Here is a 12,887-nt window from a genome sequence, read left to right as displayed (position 1 = left end):
TCTGCCACCTCTTCTCCCTCTCTCATCTCCAACTGTTTGACTGCATCCAGGAGTGGTGCGCCACTGACAACCTCTGCCTTGACATAAGACATAGATCCTCCCCATCGGCACACCTGCACATTGCTTTCCTGTCACTCTCTGGCCGGCCTCCCTTGGTCCTCTCTCTGTTCCCACTTGTGAGGCTAAGCACCTCAGGGTCATCTTTGACTCCATGCTTTCCTTTTCTCCTCACATCTCTGACGTCTCAAAAAAAAAAGTATAACTATCAACTGCACCTCCTCAGACGTATTCTTCCTTTCCTCTCCTTCCCCCAGAAGCTCACTGTCTCCAGAGCTCTGATTCTCTCTATGCAGGACTACTGCAATCTGCCTGCAACCACTCTCTGTCATCTGCAGCTCATCTAGAACAGGACTGCAAGACTTGTCCTTGGCCTCAAGCCCTGGGATCGTATCTTTCCAGCCCTGAAATCTCATCATTGGCTCCCATTGTCTGCAAGGATTAAATTCAAGACCTGTTGCATTGTCCACAAAGCTTTCTGCGGCCTGGGTCCACAATATCTTCAACTCTCTCTCTGTAAATACTTTCCTACTCGACTTATTAGCTCCTTCACCTACAACTCCCTCGGGGTCAGTCGCTTCTCCAAGCAACGAGTTGGGGGTAGATCACTTTCCTCAGCCTGGGCCTCCCTTTGGAACAGCCTCACTGCCTCTCTGAAAATTGAGGAGAATCATCTTCGTTTCAGAAACACCTCAAGACCTTCCTCTTTGCTTCTGCCATCGTTCTTCCTCTCCCCTGCTAATCTGTCTGCTTTGGCACCGGGCACCTGGTTACCCTCTGATTTCAGGCCCAGATCCCTGCCCTCCCAGCCACACACCTGCGCTGTCTCCTGGCAACCCCTGCACATGGGTCTGTATCTTCAACCCTACAGTCCCCTCCAGCACGTATCAGACACCTGTTGTCTAAACCTTATTCTCGCACTTACCACTTACTGGACGCACTGCCTGTTGTTGTTCTATCACATGTTCAGCACTTTCCACTCCCCCCTTGTCCCTCACACTTTCCCCCTTGCCTCTCCCCTGCACTTGCAGGTTCTCAATGTCACTGGGCCTAGTAATATCGTTGTTTTGTCTTCCCTTGTTCCCATCCCTTGCCTTGCAGCGCTCTGAAACACTTGTGTATCGGCGCAATACATTTAAAATATCATACCATATCATAAAGTCACAAAAGATCTCCCTGAGTAGGGCTTGGATCTTTCTATGTTTAACTTTCTTGGATAGTGCACTAAAATCAAAGAATGTTTTTAAAATCATAACATATTGGTTGAACTCCTCCTCAGATTGTTTTTGCATGTGCAGTCCCAGAGGAAATGTATAAACTACCCTTGTTGAAATTCATGGATGCAGAATCAGGCACACAATCAAACAAATGGGAAAATATGACCCATTTGCATCCAGAGTAGGAGACCAATTTGTTTCTTCAAGCGCAAATGGAAAGTGTGCGTCTTTATTCTAAAGTGTCAAAGTTACAGTGGAATTTTTTTTAGTAACGTTGAGAGGCATTTTACAAAAATGCACACAAATTATGAAAATAATGTTGTCAAATAAAGCTATCTGTGATCCTAAAAAATAGTTAAAATAAACACTGCACTGCAGGTGAAACCATTTTTTTTAGTCCATTTAGCACAGAAAGCAAAAGCTGCAGCAGGGGTATCCTTCAAAGTTGCTAATTATTACATGAAAAACAAATGTACTTTTACAGATGATGCAATTGTGAAGGGAGCAGTGACTCTCATGGCTAAGTCTGTTGCAAGAGATTTTAAAAACTTTCCTGAAACTATGTCTGCCCTGCCAGGTGTGCAGTTAGGTGCAAACAATATAGCAAGGTAGATGTGATTACATACCTCAGTGAATCTACCTTTTTCAGACAAACATCTAGAAATCAACACCTTAACTTTTGCTTTTTCAAGATACCCACCAAATTACAAACACTGGGGGATAGCATGCAATGTCAGCCTTTATGCTGAATGTCCTCATTGGAGCCCTACATTCTGAAATGTTTGACATTTTTAGAGATAGATGCTAATGACAATTTTTTTTTTAAGTTAATATTATCATTGTAATTGCATTTCTATATAAAGAGTAGATTAACCACCCAAGAACATCTCAGTACAAATTTCCATACTTATCGACATCACCAAGTAGCTCCTGCCTACTGGACATTAACTACAAGTAGCTCTTGCTAATCTAAAGGTTGGAGACCCCTGGTATAGACCATTCCTTGCTACTCCCAGAAAGATCAAGGAGCCAGAGATAAGATTAAAATCACACTGCTATGAAAATACTGTGATTAAGAATAAATGCTATGGAAATGAAGCAATCTTGCAGAGGTCTAGGTTTGATGCCTAAGGACTGCGATAATAAGATCTGTGCAGCCTGGAGGCAAGCAATGTTGTGATAATATTGTGTCCACCTGTTACCACGGCAGCCAGAGCGGAAAAACAGAGAGCATGGATGTTCTACACACATAGCCAAGCCTACTCCTTGCTCTGCCAGCATGTGTCCTTTCCTACTCTCAATAGAAGAAAATTACAAGCGGTGGGAGGGGTCAGCTGAGCTGGGCTGGCAGTGCTGCATGTAATTCACTTGAGAAATATATAAGTGAGACTTATCGCAACAGCAAGGTTTGAAATGCATAGTGACTGAGAAGAGGGACCTGGCACATCCGGTCCGGACCTTTCTCAGAATCAAGGTGGGTGCCTACAGCAGCTATCCATCCGTGGACTCATGTACAAGAATAGGTGCAGTGCTGAAGTCCCTTTGGATTTAGCCCAGTGTGGGTTATATGTGCTTTTTTGGAGCGCATTAGGGGTGCAGCATCTAAAACCTATGTCTTTGCCACCTGGAACTGAACATTCTGCAGGTGGCAGTGATGGCTTTTCTGTAATTTGATCTTATTGAAAACTGTACCTGCATACCTACAGTGTCTGAACATGCTCTGAAGCTGCCAAAAGCAAGTATTCTGGGGCATTCCAGTTCAGTGTCTTTAAACCATAGTTATAAAAACAGGACAGGGGCATTCATGGTAAGCTTGCAATACTCACATACACATGATGCTGCAAGTGGACATTGCAATGGGAACGACTAGACTGGGTGCTAAAACATATATTGTTACAGTGCTTAGAAACATCAGAAATCTGGCATGAACTGCTGTTTCAGAAAACAACATATTATTGTTATCATCCCTTTTAAAGATATATTTGCAAACCCATACACACTTTCCAATTATTTTGCTTCACGACAGACAGGAATGGCACCCTATCAGTAGCTTAAAACGTGAATCAAGCAGGCCTCCCGATGTTTACCTGGCCCCTATCAGCAAGATCAATAGCAGCTGTTTACCACAGGGATTTGTACCTTTTCGTCAAAAGGTTTTGAAGGTGTACGCCTCCGATAGGTGGTTCCTGTGAGAGGATTGAGAGCGGAGCAATGTAGTGCATGCTCTGCACATAATGCAGCCGCTCTCAGCCTACCACTCTGCGCACAGCTTGTGTCCAGGGCAGTCATGCAGCAGCCCTTTCTCAGACTACAGGAGAAGGCTGCAAGCACTTCACAGTGGCAGCAGAAACACTCACAGCTGCAACAGGCGTTAGAGTGTCCCACTAATCTTACCTTTGCTGCTGTGGGCTTTTTTCAAATCTTTCCCTACATTTTCAAACTATTAACTGCCATCTACAATGCAATTTTTAAACTGTATTTGTTCTCTGTCCCCAATTTGTGCACAGTAACAGCTCTTAGAATCTCCCAGGTCAGAGAAAGCCACCATACTTTCAAGCCTGAAAGCGTCTTCCATCAATAGCAGGCCTGAGTGTTTATCGTAGAACAAGAAGGAATCAGCGGATACCCCTCAAACAGGAGGCTTCTGGGAAACTCACCTGCTCTTTCATCAATAACAGGCCTGAGTGTTTATCAGGGTAGAAGAGGCCTCAGAGGAGGCCCCTCAAGCAGGAGGACTCTAGGAGCCCATCTCCTCTTCCATCAATAACAGGTCTGAGTGTGTATTGCAGTAGCAGAAGGCCTCAGAGGAAATTTCTCAGGCAGGGGAACTCTGGGAACTCACGTCCTCTTCCATCAATATCAGGCCTGAGTGTTTATTGCAGTAGAAGAGGCCTCAGAGGAGGTCCCTGAAGCAGGAGGACTCTAGGAACTCAACTCCTCTTCCATCAATAACAGGCCTGAGTGTTTATTGTGGTAGAAGAGGCCTCAGAGGAGGTCCCTCAAGCAGGAGGACTCTAGGAACTCACCTCCTCTTCCATCAATAACAGGTCTGAGTGTTTATTGTGGTAGAAGAGGCCTCAGAGGAAATCCCTCAAGCAGGAGGACTCTAGGAACTCACCTTCTCTTCTGTCAATAATAGGCCTGAGTGATTATCGCAGTATGATAGGCCTCAGAGGAGGTCCCTCAAGCAGGAGGACTCTAGGAACTCACCTCCTCTTCCATCAATTACAGGCCTGAGTGTTTATTACAGTATCAGAGGCCTAAGAGGAGGCCCCTCTGTCAGCGTGCAGGACCTGTTGCAGGGCCTGGTACTCAGCATGAAGGACCCTCCAATGGGCCACAAGCACAAGACCATAAACAAAAAGGCAAACCAAAGCAAGAAGAAAGATTCCTGCCTTATAAAAGGCTTTTATGTCTTCTGCAGGAGAAAAGGCCTACAAACTACACTTCCCAGCAACCACCTGGCCAAGAACTACTTAACTACACCCACGTTGGGTGGGGCATGTGCACACATGCGCTCAAGAACACAAGCACGGGGCTTGGGCTCAAACGTCTGACTGAGGCAGACATGTTTTCCAGAGCTCCGAGCAAGGGGATCAGCATGAGGGGCCACGCCCCAGAGAACCTCCTTCCAGGCCCCTCGCCTGCAAAAGCAAAGTACAGCCACCATTGGGGAGCCCAAGCATGTGCAGGGGAACCACGTGCAACGCAGTAGAGCAACGGGGAAGGGCAAGCACGCAGAGGGCTTGCAACAAAGCAAGGGGAACATGCAGGGGACACAGCCTAAGGTCCTTACGCCCCCATGCTCCAGAGAAGCTAAGTGACTGCGCCGCAGCACTCAATAGCAGTGACCTTATCTCACGTGCCAAACTATTTGGGGGCATTGTAGGCTCGCAAGAGCAGTGAATACATTTTGCATGCTAATTAGCCACTTGCGGCTCAAAGGGAAGCCGCAACAAAGCCATGTGCGGCATATTGCACAAATCATTTTGCCACGTGCAGCGGGCAGCTTGGGACACACCTACCTGCAACCACGTGTGGCGAACAGTACCTGCTGCCCTGCGGAGCCCCGTGCGGCCAGAATTCTGCATGTGCCTTATTTATTTTTTCATTTTATTTTATTTTTGCATTTGTAGAGCGCACTACAGCCCACAGGCAACGAGGCGCTATAAAGAAATTTAAGAAGGCTTGCTTGAGGGTTACAGTAAGCGGCCCTAAAAGGTGTATTTAAATACATTCGCTTAGGTGCATTAGCATGTTACAGAGAATGCACATAGGTTGTTACAGTTGGTTACTAATACTCTAGTATAGGTAACAAGTGGCAAGGCAGATCTTCCCCTACACAGGGTGATACAATAGACATGCATACCTAGAAAGACGGGGGCTTTAGGTGAAGAGGTTCGTTTTTAAGGCCTTGCGGAAGGTCGAGTGTGAGTCGATTGACCTGATCTGAGCTGGGAGACTATTCCATAAGGTTGCTGCCATAGTAGGGAAGCTGGTGCCTCATGCGCGCACTCTGCGTGTTGGCATAGGCTGCCCTTGAAGGTCTGGTGACTGTTTGTCTAGATTTCCTTTGAGTCAGATAGGGAGGGGCTAGGTTGTGAAGACACCTATGTGTAAGGGCCAGGGTTTTCAAAACCACCCTTTCCTTGATGGGACGCCAGTGTACCTGCCTTCTGATCCCTGAGATGTGTTCCTTGCGAGAGGTGCCTGTAGCAGCTCTTAAGGCATTATTTTGGGCAATCTGGAGCTTGGTGAGGTTTTTTTGGGAGGTTCCAATGAACAGAGCATTGCAATCGTCCAGTCTGGAGACGATGATGGCTCTTGCAATTGAGATGCAGTTTTGGCGTGATAAGAAGGGCCTGATGGCATTGATGAGTTTGGAGTGATATGCTGCGGAAGAGGCGATGGCATTTACCTGTCTGTCCATAGTGAGGCTGGACTCGAGATACACACCCAGTGTCTTGATAGTTTGAGAGACTTTGATGGGAATACTGTCTACGGTGAAGGATTGGTATTTGGTATGAAGTTTGCCCAATGTGGATGGAGAGCCAACAAGCAGGAGTTCAGTCTTATCACTGTTTAGACAAAGCCAGTTCTCAGCCATCCAAGATTGAATGGTGGCGTTGATGCTGTTGAGTGTGTCCAGGTCCTTGGTGTAGTCACCTGACAGGGGGATGAGAACCTGTGTATCATCTGCATAGATTGTATATGATATGCCTAGGGCATCAAGTATTCTGAAGAGAGGTCTCGTGAAAAGGTTGTAGAATGTAGGGGCTATGCAGGAGCCCTGTGGGACTCTTTGATAGGGCTGGATGTTGCGTTGGCGGTGTCAGAGAAGACCTTCATTACCCTCTCCTGAAGGAACAAGGAGATCCAGTCACAAGCCTTGGTAGAGAAGTGGGGCGAGGTCGTTAGATGGTGGCATAGCGTTTTGTGCTCGACCAGGTCGAAGGCCGCAGAGAGGTCTAGGAGCAGGAGGAGAGCTGGTTTGCCCTCATCTCTAAGGTCATCTATTTGATTTTTTAGGTCCAGTAGTGCCGTCTCGGTGCCGTGTCGAGGGCAGAAGCCAGCCTGGCGAAGGCCAAGGAGATGGTTGTCTTCAATACATTTTTGAACCTGCAGGTAGGCTGCTTTGTCCAGAATCTTTAACAGAAAGGGGACTGTTGTGATGGGACGGTAGTTCCCTGGGATAGAAGTGTTGAGAGATGTTTTTTTTAGGAGAGGTTTGACCCAGGCTTCTTTTAAGGAAGTTGGTACATGTGATTATTGAAATGAAGAGTTGATGAAGGCTGTAATAATGGGTGCCAGGGCAGGGGCATAGTCTCTGATAATGTGGGAAGGGCATGTGTCTCCCTTGCAGTTGGATGGTTTAATAGATTTCATGAGGCCAATGACCTCAGATTCCGTCATGTTCGAGAATTCAAATTTTGGAATTTGACTGGGAGCGTTAGGCGGTTGGGCTGGAGGAGCCGTTGTGCGCTCAAGGAGAGCGGATAGTGCTTTTTGGTGGGATAGAATTTTAGAGTGTAGGGTATCTAATTTGTGTATCATGGCTGCTTGAATTTGGTTGCACCAGGTCTCATCCTGGGTAATGGTGGATGGGGGAGTGGAGGGTGTCTCAAGTTCCCTGAAAATGGCAAAGATTTCCTTAGTATCAGAGTTCCCATTGCTGATCCTGGTGTTGTAGGAGTCTGCCATAGCCTGTGTGATGGCTGTTTTGTAGTCTCTGGATAAAGATTTGAAGGCAGTTTTGTTGGACTCGGAGGGGTGTTTTTTCCATATTGCCAGAAGCGCTCTTTTTTTGGCGCGGAGATCAGCAAGTTCTTGTGAGAACCATGCATTGGAGTGTTTAGTTTTTTTGCTTTTTTTGCGGTGAGGGGTGCAATGGCATCTACTACTGTGGTTATAGCTTGGCTGAATGTGTTGGCTAGGATGGTGGGATCATTGGGGAAAGGGGGTAGCAGAGCTGGGATGAGCAAATGCGGGAGGAGTGCCTCCTTTGTCAGTTTTTTAGAGCTCCTTGAGAGCCCTCCAGGAAGGGGGATGGAGGGTCTTGCAGGTCCTGGTGAAGTGTCAATGTGGAAGTTGACGCAGAAATGGTCAGACCAGGGAATGGGAGATATGGTGTGGCGGAGAATGGGGCAGTTATGTTGAGTCACCCAATCTAGAGTGCGTCCTTTGATGTGTGTAGGCTTGGTGATAGCTTGGTCAAAGCCTAGGTTGGCTAATGCCTTTTGTAGGGATTGGGCGTTGAAGTCCTTGGTGTCGTTGAGCCCTAGGTTCATGTCACCCAGCAGTATTACTTTCGAGGTTTTTTTCAGGTTGTCTGAGAGTGAGTGGATGAGGGCTTCCTGGAAGTCGTTGGAGGATCCAGGTGGGCGATACAATAGGTGGAATGCAATGGTAGTATTTAGCCGCTGACGGCTCCATGAAAATAACACAGAGACCGCATAGACCTTTAGGCTTGCATGAGCCCATAGTTCATTCTGGACGAGTGTCACTAACCAAGCTGCATGAGCATGCTTTCCTGTGAAACTATGTGTGTGAAGAAACACGCAGGATAGTAATTCCCACTCCTTTTCAGCATTTGAACTGCTCCAGACACCGGACCTGAGAGTGCGCAGGCAGGAGGCCAGCACTCACCCCAGAGATAAGTCTCTTTCTGGCTATTAAGCCTTGTTGTGTGTATGGTGTGCATGTACAATCTATGGATATACGGATCAGTGTGATTTATACTGTTGTTTAACTGTGTTTACCCTTTGTCCCTCTTAACATCTACCATCCCTTTCCTAACCCTCTCTCTGGTTACCCTCAGTACCAGTACCTATCCAACCAACAAGTCCCTAACCCTCTTTCCCCGTTGGGATCTCGGAGGCTTTTGTAAGCTTTGACTTGCAAGCACCCAGACCGCAGATGGGGTGGTTGGTTCGTGCCACTCCTGCGCCTGGAAGCCAAAGCAGCGCCACCCTCAAGCAGGAGGACTCTAGGAACTCAGCTCCTCTTCCATCAATAACAGGCTTGAGGGTTTATCGCAGTAGCAGATGCCTCAGAGGAGATCCCTCAAGCAGGAGGACAGTAGCAACTCACCTCCTCTTCCATCAATAACAGGCCTGAGTGCTTATCACAATAGCAGAGGCCTCAGAGGAGGTCCCTCAAGCAGGGCGACTCCAGAAATTCACCTCCACTTCCATCAAAACAGGCCTAGGTGTTTATTGCAGTATGAGATGCCTCAGAGGAGATCCCTCAAGCAGGAAGACAATAGGAACTCGCCTCCTCTTCCATCAGTAACATGCCTGAGTGTTTATCACAGTACCAGATACCTCAGAGGAGGTCCCTCAAGTTGGGCGACTCTAGGAACTCACCTCCTCTTCCATCAGTAACAGGCCTGAGTGCTTATCACAGTAGCAGGGGCCTCAGAGGAGGTCCCTCAAGCAGGGTGACTCTAGGAATTCACCTCTTCTTCCATCAGTAACAGGCCTGAGTATTTATCACAGTTGCAGAGGGCTCAGAGGAGGTCCCTCTAGCTGGGTGACTCTAGGAACTAGCCCTATTTTAAGTGCCTCCAAGGGTTTATTTTTAACCTTTCCATGTCCCTGCTCCAAGGCTCAGTGCAGACAGGCTCTGTGAAAGTGGATTTTTCATCTGTCGCCCATTTGCACTATGTAACATCTAGATAGACAAAGACTTTCCCATGGACATGTAGAGTCTCTTAACATAAATGACGTATCCAATAGGCACCATAGAACTGCTTTGATTTGAAATGAAACCTTTTGTGTAAAATTAACTTTTAAATTGCACTGATTCCCTGAAGACAGCCATATCTCCTATGGGCCTTCATTCTGTTCTATAGCTGCATTATCTTCCATGGGCTGGAATGGTCCAGTGCTCTAACTTTGCTGCCCAGTCCATCCTCCAGATGCTGGTTACCAGATGTTTCTGTTTGTGATAGTTGGAACATGTTGCCTTGTTTTTCTGCCCTCATTATCCCTATAATGAATGATGTTTCCAAACCTCCCTGCCACCCCACTCCCCCCTGGAAGAGGCAGTGCATATGTGACTACAGCTTTTCACTACATTTATTTAATTTCTAAAACCCAGAAAATGTTGTGTGATTTAATACGTTTTTCACTTAGTTTCATCATGTTAGTATTACCGAAGCAGCAGTTCAAACGGAGGAGAAAGGCAGTGAGACATGGAAGGGCGACACAGGGGGAACTGTCCTTGCCCTTTTCAACTTAGACCCGTTAAGCCTCCAAAAGGGAAATCATAAGACAGAGAGTTGGCATGCGCAGTAACAGATAGCAATGGTGCACGGTGGCCTGCCACATTGATAGCACAGGCAGGGAGGAATGCTGGCTACTGTGGTATGGTCCTTGACTCCAGAGACAAGATAAGCCAATGGGTTCAACACAGCCAGTGAGTCGGAGAAAGCTGATAGCAAACCGCTGTGTGTTGAGCACAATGTTGTAGGTGGCAACATTAGATGAACAAAAGAACCTGAACAAAGAACATGCGTGTGTTTGAACTTTATGTGAAAGCCTAGAGAAGACCTAGCTGCAAAGTGGTCAGGCGCCGTAGGAGTGCTGTCCCCTTTTGTGTTAAAAACTGCAAGTACCAGAAAGCCCTTGGAAAGGGCGACGTGAGATGTCAGAGTCTTACTACAAAGGTCACATCAAATCCTTTGTACAATAAAAAGTCTCTGACTCACGGCGGAGAGAAAGCTGGGGGAAGGGGAACCCTGCTTTCTGAAAAGATTGTGAACTGTGGTAAAAGGCAAGTGTGAACCCAACAGAGGGATGCCGAAAGAAAGCTAGGAGAAGTGTACCTACACTTTCTGATTAAAATGAGCAAATCATGAACTATGTTGAAATTGCATGTGTTAAAGAAGGCCGTAGTGACCCTGACAGAGGGAGGCCCACTTTGCAACACGGTAATGTATGGTCCAACTCAGGTTTATAAAAATATCTAGTAAAAATCAATGAAAATAAAAATGAGTGGATATTGGTATTACGGGACAGGTGATTTATTCTAATATCGGTATTTTTCTTTAATTTACACCATATAAGTCTGGTAAATGAAACCAAACAAGAGGAAAAAGTTGGTGCTCCCGCCAATTAGGTTTTGATTAAATCCTGTATCCCGTATTGTGCATGGTTGACCGGTTTCGATGACATGGTGATTATAGTCATCTTCTTCAGGACCTGTCATTTAGATGCGTCTGTAAGATCGCCTTGTTCATCAGATATGGTGGTGCCTCCACATACGACCTAGGGGAAAGTTTCAAAAAAACATTTTTGACCTCGGTGCACTGAGCATCCATTTCTTTTCATGTGAATGCCACAACAATTATGTAAGATCATGTGGATCTGGTAATGATCTCTCTACTGCCACAGAGGCCCCCACACCCACAGATACTAAAGGGCTTATTTTCTGTCTATTCTCCTTAATATTCTCCACAACAAATCGTTCTCACATTCAAATTAATGATAACAATATTATGTATTAGGGTTTTTACCTCAAGCCCAAATGTGATGCAACTCCATCTGGCCACAGTCCCTTGTCTTATTTGTTCTTATTTCTCGTCTTATTTTCCTCTCCCTGTAATAGGCTTCAGGTGCGGTGTAACTAGATGGGATTCCCTAAAAACTTGCAAGTGTTCTATCGTCATTCAAGGAGCATAATATCATGTATTCACTTCACATTTGTAAAGCCATGCTGTATTCCTATCACTGTTTCCATGATATTATACCAAATATTATATAATATATATTATTAAACGAGCAGCTCAGTGTGCATCTGTCAGTATGACTTCACTGAGCCGTGCTTCATTGTTTGTTCGGAATACTACGGCACAGTTCGAAAAAATCACTTAGCATGTATTCTCTGTTTTTTATTTCTTTTTGTATATATGTATTTATACATCCATATATTGCTGCCACCATCAGTACATGATTAGCGGAGCTAGGTATTGGCATATTTGAAATATAGGACTTTAAAAGACTTAAGAATTAACTGCGTACGTGGCCAAACAGTGTTATACCAGGAGCAGCACTTCATGGTATACACTTCCTTAATATTACCGGCACAGTGCAGCCTCTTGTTAGTCACCATGCACTAATTCAGCGAGTATCTGCAGACGCCTTCCCACCTGTAAAAACGGGGTGGTGGTCCAACAAGGATTCCTACTGTGGTTCGAATCGCGCTGCAGGCACAACAGAATAGTTGCTAAGTGACGTGTTCTTGCGTGGCGTCTTCACTTGTCATGACCTCTCTAGGTGGAAGAAACTCCCGGGATATGCAGTCGGCCATTTTGTAATGTTTTTCTACTGCCCAAACCATGGGCTTTTTTGCCAAATGGGCATACGAGACGGCCCCAGAAGTTGTTGGGGGTCGCCTGCCAGGTCCATATGGCAGGCGACACAGGGGTGCTGCTTCCTCACAGCACATTGTTGGGGGTCGCCTGCCATGTCCATCCGGCAGGCGCCCCGGGGGTGCTGCTTCCACACAGCACCAAACAGGCCCAGCGCCTGTGGGAGTTTGGGGCCTGCCATGTCCATCCGGCAGGCCCCGTGGCGCTATGGGACACCAGCGCCATCGGGGTAGGGGCACAGCCTGCCAGGGTCCTGACCATGCGGACCCCGGCCGCCATCCTGGCACGAGGGTCCCATGGCACCAGGGCCTGCAGGCCTGTACCGCCTACAGCATTAATGAGACACGGACTCAGACCATCCTTCCACGGAGTCTGCAGCCGTTCTGTCTCACGTGCCTGCAGGGGCTCCTTTTATTAGCTTGGGCCATGACGCAGTCATGGCCCATCTTAAAGGGGCAATACACGTGAGGACAAACACATCCCCTTAAAGGGGCAACACACCCAGGCGGGTCCCACGTAACACTCCTCCTTTTTCATAATGAACAAACAAACAGTGCTGAAACATCCAGGCATCCCGCCTGTTATAACACTAACATGCGGGTTGGTTTAGAACTTGGGGAGTGGGCAAATGATGAGATTTGCCACCGCCACATACTCAGCTTGCTCACACCACTAAAGACCTAACATATTAACCCATTTCTAAACACACTCCACAGGTGACATTCGTTGCAGGTAAGCTG

General features: G+C 46.8%; 1 long non-coding RNA gene across 1 annotated transcript in view; it reads right to left on the bottom strand.

Moving 5' to 3' along the window:
* LOC138510881 (uncharacterized) overlaps positions 1–12,027 on the bottom strand; it is a 143,311-nt gene extending 131,284 nt beyond the window's left edge. Inside the window, exon 1 of the long non-coding RNA XR_011280441.1 lies at positions 11,926–12,027. This is a non-coding gene — a long non-coding RNA (uncharacterized lncRNA). The remainder of the gene's footprint in view (positions 1–11,925) is intronic.
* Between the last annotated feature and the right edge of the window lie 860 nt (positions 12,028–12,887).

Source organism: Ambystoma mexicanum, chromosome 6p (genome assembly GCF_040938575.1).
Source record: "Ambystoma mexicanum isolate Mex_15411 chromosome 6p, UKY_AmexF1_1, whole genome shotgun sequence".
Lineage (NCBI taxonomy): Eukaryota > Metazoa > Chordata > Amphibia > Caudata > Ambystomatidae > Ambystoma > Ambystoma mexicanum.
This window is presented reverse-complemented; position numbering and strand designations above follow the sequence as displayed.